Consider the following 11,139-nt stretch of genomic DNA (forward strand, 5'->3'; position numbering starts at 1 on the left):
AGTATATTAAGTAAAAAAAAAATATATATAAATAAATACATAGGGTCGTAAACACAACCATATTGCACAAAAAGGTGAATAGCGTTCTTCTTAGGTGTAGATAAATGTTCGTCGCACTGCATTCATGGCTTCTCATTCTCCGAATTGTGTAGAATCATAAATGTTCTATAATAAAAGGGGAGGTGATTAAACACATACAAAAAACATAAAACATATTTAAAATAACCCATTGGAGGTCAATGGTCATAGGAATGGAGCGAAGTTCAGGTTCTCATTGAGCCCAGAAGGAGACATAGTCCTTAGAGTCCAGATCCACTTGGATTCGCATTTTGCCAAATTTTTTGAGATCTCGCCCCTTCGAATATGTTTTTCGATACAATCGATTCCTCTAACTTTGAGTTTAGTTGGATCGCATGAATGGTATGCCTTGAAATGTCGAGCGACAGGTTTCAAGGTTTCAGGGGTCTCTGTCGTTTTAGCTAAGGCAATGTCACGGACATGTTCCCTAACTCGAATTTTGAGTTCACGGGTAGTAAGACCAACATATATCTTAGGGCAAGGACAGGTGGCGTAATAGACAACTGCCTTAGTTGAGCAGGTGATAGAATGAGTAATGGTAAATGTGCGTTTGCCCGTTGAGTCAACGAAGGTTGTCGCTTTCTCTATGTTAGAGCACGCAACACAATGTCTGCATGTCTTACAGCCCCATTTAGGGCCCTTGGTACCAAAAGGAAACCTTTGGCTATTTAGTTGGTAATGACTACGGACAAGGTGATCTTTAAGATTTTTTGAACGTCGTGCCGAAATGGTTGGATATTTAGAGATGTATTTCTCAATCGTTGGGTCAGTAAGTAATATGGGCTAAAACTGCTTCAGTATATTTTTCATTTGAGGCCATCTTGAATGGTATTCCGTGGTAAATCTTACCTGTGTCTCTAGTTTGTTCTTTGGTTTAGGGAATAGAAGTTCATCTCTCAATGTATTTTTCGCACGATGATATGCTTTTTTTATCGAGCGTTTGCTATACCCACGGGCAAGGAACCGATTGGTGAGGTCGTAGGCCCGTTTCTCAAATACATCTGTAGAAGAACAAATCCTTCTGATCCTTAAAAATTGACTTATCGGGACTGCCTTTATCGTCTGTATGGGGTGAGAAGAGGAAGCATGAAGAAATGAATTAACCGCCGTGGTCTTCCGAAACACGTTGGATTGGAGAAAGCCGTTTGCATCTTTGCATAATTTAACGTCTAGTGATTGTGCCCGACATTTGTCATAATGATAGGTTAGTTTGATGTTTAAATCATTTGAATTTAGTGCACTAATGAAAGTCTCAAAAGACTCTGGTGTCCCCTTCCAGATGAGCAGAATGTCATCAATGTACCGGGCCCAAAAAATGACCCGGTCCATCGAGACACCCCGTCCACCATGGAAAAGGTCACGCTCCCACAGCCCCAGGAACAGATTCGCATATGAAGGGGCACATGCTGCCCCCATTGCCGTTCCCTGGAGCTGGAGGTAAAAATGTTCATTAAAGATGAAAAAGTTGTGCCTAATATTAGTTGTTTAGGGCAACACATCAAGGGTTACTTGGCTTTACTGAGGTCTAGCCTTCATATATAGGCAGTAGTATAGCATCTTTACATATGTATATCAATTAGACCTTCTTCCTGCATGTACCAATAGGTTTATGTTGGCTAATTTTTTACTGTGTTCCACACAGATTCAAGTACATCAGGGTCCATGGATCACAAAGCTAGGGAACGCATCTGGCGTTCTCAAATGGATCAGGTTTTTAACGACGGGTCTTCTCAGCTTGTTTTTAATGGTCAAGGGAATGTGAGTGAGTCACAGAATAAATATAAGAATCTATTACACCGCCGCATGAAAATATGGTGGAATAAAATCTTTTTGGAGAATTATTTACAAAGGAAATTGATCCCTAGAGGTCTTAGAGTCCAGATCTTCCCCTCTTTTCCGATTGAAGATGCCACATTTGTTGTCAATTGGGAGGAGGTTTGCAATCAGAGTTCCTTTAAATTTATGGAGCTGTTAGTTAATTTGAACCAAACCACATTAGATCAGCTCGATATGGAGATTGAAGTAATACAATCTGATCTCAAAGAAAAAATAACCCCTGAAGGTCTGGTTAGGTTCAACCTTACACTTGAACAACAGTTCACTGAATGGGAAAAATAAATTAAAGACATGAAGTCTAAAAAATTCTCAAGAGATACTAACGACTATGCCCAGCAAAAAGAATACAAATGGAGAAAAAGTACTCCATCTGCACAGACCAATCGCCACATGTCTACAACGTCGATTTCATCCCAGAGTGAATCTGACGGTGGATCACGACAGCGGCCCTATCACACCTACGGTACGAGACAAAAAAGAAAAGCACCATACAAACAAGCCTCTAATAAAAGAAAGCCTGATGTGGACAGATCTCCGAATCCACTCAAGGTAATTAATCTGTCCAATCATGTTTTCTCTACATCTGATATGGAGGTTTTAGAGCGAGGGTTAACGTTTGTCCCATGTGCCCGTTTCGATGCGTTCTCCGCAATTAAGGATTTACATATCTTTGGTCGATCACTCATTTACAAAAATTTTTTTCATAGGTCTGATTTTGATGAGATTTTCCCCACTGTTACTGAACAACAGACCTTATGTGACTTAGAGGAGCTATTGAAGGAACAAGAATATGATCTAACAGGTAAGGTTCCCCCACCACTAAGGGTAAAGTCTAAGCGGTTTCCTGCAATGACTATGTGTTCAGCAGTGGATTCCTTCATTAAATCAGTCAGCCATGAATTTGCGAAAATACCTAATTTATCAGTAGCACGTCAAAATCTTAAAAAATTAACTAAAATTGACGATGTCGTTTTTAAAGCAGCCGATAAAGGCGGAAACATTGTGGTCTGGCCTTGTGTAATGTATGAGACTGAGGCCTATAGACAATTAAATGACAAAAATTGCTATAGGAGAGTGACATACAATCCTCTACATACTTTCCAAACAGATCTGGAGAAGATCCTAATAAAGGCCCGAGCTGAGAATATCATTACCAAAGAATTGTATGATGCACTTACCCCTATCGAACCAACTATATCAACACTCTACCTGTTACCAAAGGTTCATAAAGACCCAAAGGTCCCCCCAGGAAGACCGATTATTTCAGGTAGGGGCAACTTGACTGAGAAAATCTGCAAATTTATTGACCATCATCTTAAGGGGGTTGTTGAGTGTTTACCGTCATATGTGCGTGACACTGCAGATCTTCTACAGAAAATAGACGGAATCAGTATGGAGGAAGATATGTTACTAGTTACGTGTGACGTCGAGTCAATCTATACTAGTATCCGCCATGTTGATTGTCTAAAAGCCTTCTCTGTATTCCTAACAATGGGGAATATGGATCCTACTTTTTCCAAATTCATCTTGATATTGCTTGAATTTGCACTTAGGCACAACTTTTTCATCTTTAATGAACATTTTTACCTCCAGCTCCAGGGAACGGCAATGGGGACAGCATGTGCCCCTTCATATGCGAATCTGTTCCTGGGGCTGTGGGAGCGTGACCTTTTCCATGGTGGACGGGGTGTCTCGATGGACCGGGTCATTTTTTGGGCCCGGTACATCGATGACATTCTGCTCATCTGGAAGGGGACACCAGAGTCTTTTGAGACTTTCATTAGTGCACTAAATTCAAATGATTTAAACATCCAACTAACCTATCATTATGACAAATGTCGGGAAGAATTTCTAGACGTTAAATTATGCAAAGATGCAAACGGCTTTCTCCAATCCGACGTGTTTCGGAAGACCACGGCGGTTAATTCCTTTCTTCATGCTTCCTCTTCTCACCCCATACAGACGATAAAGGCAGTCCCGATAAGTCAATTTTTAAGGATCAGAAGGATTTGTTCTTCTACAGATGTATTTGAGAAACAGGCCTACGACCTCACCAATCGGTTCCTTGCCCGTGGGTATAGCAAACGCTCGATAAAAAAAGCATATCATCGTGCGAAAAATACATTGAGAGATGAACTTCTATTCCCTAAACCAAAGAACAAACTAGAGACACAGGTAAGATTTACCACGGAATACCATTCAAGATGGCTTCAAATGTAAAATATACTGAAGCAGTTTTGGCCCATATTACTTACTGACCCAACGATTGAGAAATACATCTCTAAATATCCAACCATTTCGGCACGACGTTCAAAAAATCTTAAAGATCACCTTGTCTGCAGTCATTACCAACTAAATAGCCAAAGGTTTCCTTTTGGTACCAAGGGCCCTAAATGGGGCTGTAAGACATGCGGACATTGTGTTGCATGCTCTAACATAGAGAAAGCGACAACCTTCGTTGACTCAACGGGCAAACGCACATTTACCATTACTCATTCTATCACCTGCTCAACTAAGGCAGTTGTCTATTACGCCACCTGTCCTTGCCCTAAGATATATGTTGGTCTTACTACCTGTGAACTCAAAATTCGAGTTAGGGAACATGTCCGTGACATTGCCTTAGCTAAAACGACAGAGACCCCTGAAACCTTGAAACCTATCGCTCGACATTTCAAGGCATACCATTCATGCGATCCAACTAAACTCAAAGTTAGAGGAATCGATTGTATCGAAAAACATATTCGAAGGGGCGACATCTCTAAAAATTTGGCAAAATGCGAATCCAAGTGGATCTGGACTCTAAGGACTATGTCTCCTTCTGGGCTCAATGAGAACCTGAACTTCGCTCCATTCCTATGACCATTGACCTCCAATGGGTTATTTTAAATATGTTTTATGTTTTTTATATGTGTTTAATCACCTCCCCTTTTATTATAGAACATTTATGATTCGACACAATTCGGAGAATGAGAAGCCATGAATGCAGTGCGACGAACATACACCTAAGAAGAACGCTATTCACCTTTTTGTGCAATATGGTTGTGTTTACGACCCTATGTATTTATTTATATTTTTTACTTAATATACTTCTATATATATTTTTATATTTATTATGATTTTCTTTATCACTTTTTTACAAATATCTACACTTATGCACTTTTCACTTTCTCACTTATTTATTTAACCATTCTAGTTTGATATATATTCCAACTAATATATCTTTATTGTATAATATAGTGTTTTATAATATGCACTAACACAACATTTTTATCTTATTATATAATTATCACACTTATCTCACACTTATGTATATACATATATATATTTCTTTATATATACACATTTTAAAAAATTTTCATATATTTTTTTTCCAGCTTCAAGCTTTATGCTTGTTGATATACTTTGCACTGGTCTTTTCATCTGTATATATCCTGCACTTTGCAAATTACATGCTAATATATATACAGAGGCCTCAATTACTATTTGATCAGGCTAATTTAACCTAGAAATGGATATACATATTACCCTTGACACTGTTATTTATTATTTCTTGTATGTCCTCTGTAATTGTCAGACGTCTTTTTGTTCATGCTCAGTATGACCTATTTTTAATGTTGTTACATTCAATAAAATTTATATATCTTTCAAATATATTTGTGTTAATTGTGCCCTACATTTTATAGGCTTTATATTTGAATAAGGCCTTAGTCTAGTTACACAGTGCGGTCAAATTTTGCAAAATCGTGGCAAAAACGTGATTTGACTGCACTGTGAGAATATAGCCTAACAGCACTATTTTTTCATGTTTTGTATCCTTTTTTTATGCAATTTTCGTAATCGTGGCACTAATCACTGCCCCATTTTTGCCAAAATGACAGCAAAAAAAACCCAAGGAAGCTAAAAAAAAACAAATTTTTTTTGACATACTTTATATATTCTGCAAGTGGGGTCAGGAGGAATGGGAAGCAGGATGGAGAGGGGAGGTACACTCACCAGCCTGCAGGTCCAGTTGGCTGTGTAAAGAAGGATGTGTTTGGTGGGCGGTTCTCTCCACATGGAGCTTCTGCTTCTCATGCTGCATCTTCCTCTTCTGTAAGTCCTCTCAGGGCACCAGCATTAGTTACTTCAGAGTAAGGAGCGGGCCCTATTACATTATATTACATTGCAGGGTCTGTTCCTTTCTCCAAGTGACTAACGCTCAGGCCCTCATTCAGATGTTTAAAGCAGCTGAGAAGAGGGCGAGCCCCTATTTTTTCATCATTGTGGCCAGGCCCCTGGCGGCAGTACCAGTAGTGTTGAACTAATGGCGGCCCTGGCCACCGCTCCATTCGTTGTCCTCCTTACTGTGGGTGGTGTTGTGAGGAAGTACAGGGGGTTCAGGATCCCATTCTCGCGATCGTTGTGTTTGTGCCACAATGGACATTTATAACTTATCCATAGGATAGTTAATAAATGTCTGATCACTGGGACCCCCTCGTTCACTAGAACCAGGGTCCTGCTGCTCATTACATTCGACACCGCTGGGCAGTGTCAGGACATAATCTGCAGTGGGCAGCAGAAGAGGCCTGTTAGGAAACGTCTGTTTCTTTAAGATCGCCATGACTACTAGTCTAGCTTCTGGGCGGTTCTAGGTTTACTTGTTGAGCCTTCCCACTTCTCTGTCTTTCTGTTAGGTGTAAGGGTGAAGTATTTATACCTGGCTTCCTCACCTTTTTCTTGGCTTGTGAATTTTCCTGGTTTCCATGTGTTTGATCAAGCTACTGACTATAACCTGTACCTTTGGCTTTTGACTTCATGGAACTGAATCTCGGCTTGTCTCTGGATTACCCCTTGTTTTCTGATTTGGACTTTCTGTGCCCGGCTGGTTCTGACCTCTGCTATTCCTGACATTCCCTAGCTTTGTGAGTTGGATTTTCTGTTTACCCTCTGGCTGTCTTATTACCTGTTCTGGTATAGCCTGCATTTCACCTCTTATCCAGCACTGAACTCTGTTAAAACAGCCTGGGTTCTGTACAGCAAAAACCAACTCGCTGTAACGTCTATGGCCAGGGGCCGTCGTTCAGGCTTACCCTCTGACTGCCCCGGCCATGGACATCTGTCTTATCGGCGTCAGCTCCCTCCAGGGAGACGCCGGCACTCACTTCCGGGTCCCCTTACAGGGCCAGTACGCGTCCAGCTGTCACCAACCAATAATTAGTCCAAATGGCTGCTGGACTATAAAAGGGGCTCTGCCAACTTGTTCCTTGCCTGAGCGTTGTTGTATACCTAAGTTTGTCTTGCAAATGGTCTCCCAGTGTTTCCTAGTTCCCAGTGATACCCGTTCCTGCTGCCTGTACCCTGTATCCCGTGCTATCGTATCTACCGAGAAAGTCAAGTCGTGTCTTCCGCGGCATCCACAGTGCCACCTGCTGAGAAAGTCAAGTCATGTCTTCCACTGCATCCTCGGTGTCACCTTCTGTGAAAGTCGAGTCGTGTCTTCCGCTGCATCCACGGTGTCATCTGCTGTGAAAGTCAAGTCGTGCTTCCGCTACGGTCTACATTGCCTCAGGTACCCGTTCTGAACTATAGACATTGTTTCGTACCTTGTTGGCCAGCTGCTACCCCGCTACGTGGTATGGCCCAGTGGGTCCACACCCCGCACCGTGACAGTACGCTCAGGCCATGGACCCCGCTGGCCAAGTCAAGGGCCTGTCATCCTCCCAAGCCATGCAGGCGGACCTGCAGGATCTGCAAGCACGACAGGATCAACTCCTTGTGGCAGTAGACTCCATGGCACAGCAGCTAGTGGTGCTAGCGTTTTCCTCCACTGCTTCTATTCAAGCTCCTCTGATCGACCCTCCTTCTACACCTCCTGGCAGCCCCAGTTCGGACCCTCGGTTCTCGCTGCCATTTCCACCTCGGTTCCATGGAGACGCAAGTTCGTGCAGGTTTCTGAATCAATGCCATATCCACTTCACTCTGCACGCCCGAGAATTCCCTTTGGACTGAGCCAGGATCGCCTTCGTTATATATCTCTACTTGCCGGCAAGGCCCTGGCATGGGAAAATCTGGGAACAACAGGGACCCGAGACTTCCAGGGATTCGTGCGGTTGTTCCGTTCCGTATTTGAGGAGCCTGGACGAGCCTCGTCGGCAGCCACTGCTATCTTTAACCTGCGCCAGGAGGACACCTCCGTGGGCGAATACACCATCCAGTTCCGTACTCTGGCAGGAGAATTGTCCTGCAACAATGAGGCCTTGGTAGCATCCTTCTGGCATGGCCTTTCGCCCGAGATCAAGGACGAACTGGCTGCTCGAGATCTCCCAGCTGCCTTGGACGACCTGATTCTACTGGCTACTCGAGTGGACATAAGGCACAGGGAGAGATCTCAAGAGATTCTACAGGAGAGACGGCTTTCTAGACTGGCGCCCAACTTGCAGTTACCCCTCTTGCCTTGTTCTTCTGCGACGCCCGAGGTTCTGATGCAGGTTTGTCGGCTTAAACTGTCCGTTCAAGAAAGACAGCGCAGGCACACCTCTGTACTCTGTCTATATTGTGGCCTCACTGGCCATGTCGTATGTCTGTGTTCCCTGAGGCCAAAGAAATCCCATCGCCTGGGATTGGTTGGAGAGACAACCCTGGACGCTTCGGAATTTAATAGAGAACTCTGTTCCAAACTGTTCATTCCTGTGACCATCGTCACTGGCGAGAGACCTCATCCAGTCTCTGCCTACCTGGACTCTGGCTCCGCAGCCAATTTCATTTGCCAAGACCTTGTGGATCTTCTTCAATTGCCCACTGTTTTGCTGGGGAGACCGTTGATCGTTGCCTCGGTAGATGGACTGCCTTTGCCTGACCCAGTGTTGTCTGTGACCAAGCCATAAGACTTCAAGTGGGAGCTCTTCATTCTGAGCTCATCTCCCTGTATGTCCTGTCCAAGGCCATCAACCCCGTGGTGCTGGGTTTGCCTTGGCACATTGCCACCACATCGAGCATACGATTGTCCTATCAACTTGGTTCCTGATTCGTCCCCTCCTCGTGGTAGAGTATACCCTCTCTCCTTGCCAGAGACCCAGTCTATGTCGGCCTACATTAAGGAGAATCTGGAGAGGGGCTTCATAGAAAAGTCTTCATCCCCGGCCGAAGCCGGGTTTTTCTTTGTCAAAAAGAAGGATGAATCCCTTCGACCCTGCATTGACTACCGAGGTCTCAACCAGATGACGGTGAAGAACAGGTACCCATTGCCGTAGATTTCGGAACTCTTTGATCGCATACAGGGGGGGGGGGGGGAATTTTTTCCAAGGTAGACCTGCAGGGGGCTTACAATCTAATCCGGATCAGTCAGGGTGATGAGTGGAAGACTGCATTTAACACACGTAATAGACACTACGAATATTTGGTCATGCCCTTCGGCCTGTGTAACGCCCCCGCAGTGTTTCAAGAATTTGTCAATGAAATTTTTCATGATCTCCTCTATGTCTGTGTTGTGGTGTATCTCGATGATATCTTGATTTTTTTCTCCAGATCTTGTGATTCATCAGGGTCATGTCCACCAGGTGTTGCTTCGATTAAGGGAGAATCATCTTCACGCCAAGTTGGAGAAGTGCGTGTTCCAAGAGAAGTCTCTACCTTTCCTGGGCTATATTATCTCTGATCAGGGTCTCAAAATAGACCCTGAGAAGGTCAAGGCTGTCCTGGAGTGGCCATGTCCCCAAGGCTTAAGGGCCATACAACGCTTCCTGGGATTCGCCAACTTCTACAGACTGTTCATTCCCAACTTCTCTTCTTTGACAGGTCCCATCTCTACCCTCACTAAAAAGGGTATGAATGCCAAGGTATGGACTCCAGAGGCGGAAGTCGCATTTAAAACCTTACAAAAGGCCTCCATGTCAGCCTGTATTCGTCATCATCCTGGTGTATCACTACAGTTTGCATTAGAGGTGGACGCCTCCTCTGTTGGTGCTGGTGCACTTTTGTTCCAGAGAGGTTCGAAAGGCAAGATGGTGGTATGTGGTTACTACTCCAAGCTGTTTTCTCTCGCAGAACGCAACTACTCGATTTGGGGATCGGGAGTTGCTGGACATCAAGCTGGCCCTGCAGGAGTGGAGACACCTACTGGAAGGTGCAGCTCATCTTATCCTGGTCTTCACGGACCACAAGAACCTGACCTACCTACAGTATAAAAGAGTATCCGGCACACCAATTTTGAAACAAAGGTATTCTTATTTTGTTTTTTCTTTAATGCCAGTGGCAGAGTGGGACGTTACGGGAAGGGGGGGGGTATAAAAATAACTACATAAAAACATGTTACGCTGAACGAGTGTATAAAGACGTTAAGGCTTATCAATCCCTCCAATAGGCAGAGAAGACAATAAGTCAAATAACGAGTAAAATTAAACACAACTACAATCAGGAGTAGGTAGAAAACATCCAAATACAGGTATGGATAAAGCATTACATTGTCGCAACAAGAATTACATCAAAATGAATTGAATAAAGCAGTACAATTGACTAGTGCTATCTGAGGACACAGGTTTAGGAAAAATATTGACATGAATCGAATTATCCACTAGATGGCAGTGGAAGAACAAGTATCAAAGGATCCAGCTGTAGAAGCACTCAGAAAACTATCACTTGGGATCATCACGATAGACACAAAGACATACCTTTGTTTCAAAATTGGTGTGCCGGATACTCTTTTATACTCATATTTAGGTTGGGCCCCTATCCGTGCAAAACCCCATCCTTCCACGTATCTGGTGCTGTCTGAACCTATACACAAATTGATTTACGCCTTCAGAAGAGCACAGAAGAAGACATGTCAAATCTGAGACTGTCCTACAACCAGTAACAGATGGACAACATCCTGTCACAGGTCCCCACATCGAGAGACTTCCTACAGACACCACCGATGGAGACTAGGAGCCGGGACTTGGAGAAGACATCACGTAGGCTCATTAATCAGGAACTACATATCGCAACATTGGCCGAATATATCAAGGTTCAACGTATGCCACGTGGCCTACGTATGCCCATCAGACCAACAATATTTAAGGAGAACCCCGAATACTGCACAAAATTCAAACAAATACTCAACAAATGCTCCTTTGATTTGATGGTACTAGCCGTATCATACCTTCAGAAAAATATTGCGGATTTGAGAAAAGAGGTAACAGCAGCGGAACAACAACTTAGGACCACGTTGTCCTCAATCGACTTCACGAATTTTGCCGAAAAACTGAAGAC

Source organism: Rhinoderma darwinii, chromosome 3, assembly GCF_050947455.1.
Source record: "Rhinoderma darwinii isolate aRhiDar2 chromosome 3, aRhiDar2.hap1, whole genome shotgun sequence".
Classification (NCBI taxonomy): domain Eukaryota; kingdom Metazoa; phylum Chordata; class Amphibia; order Anura; family Rhinodermatidae; genus Rhinoderma; species Rhinoderma darwinii.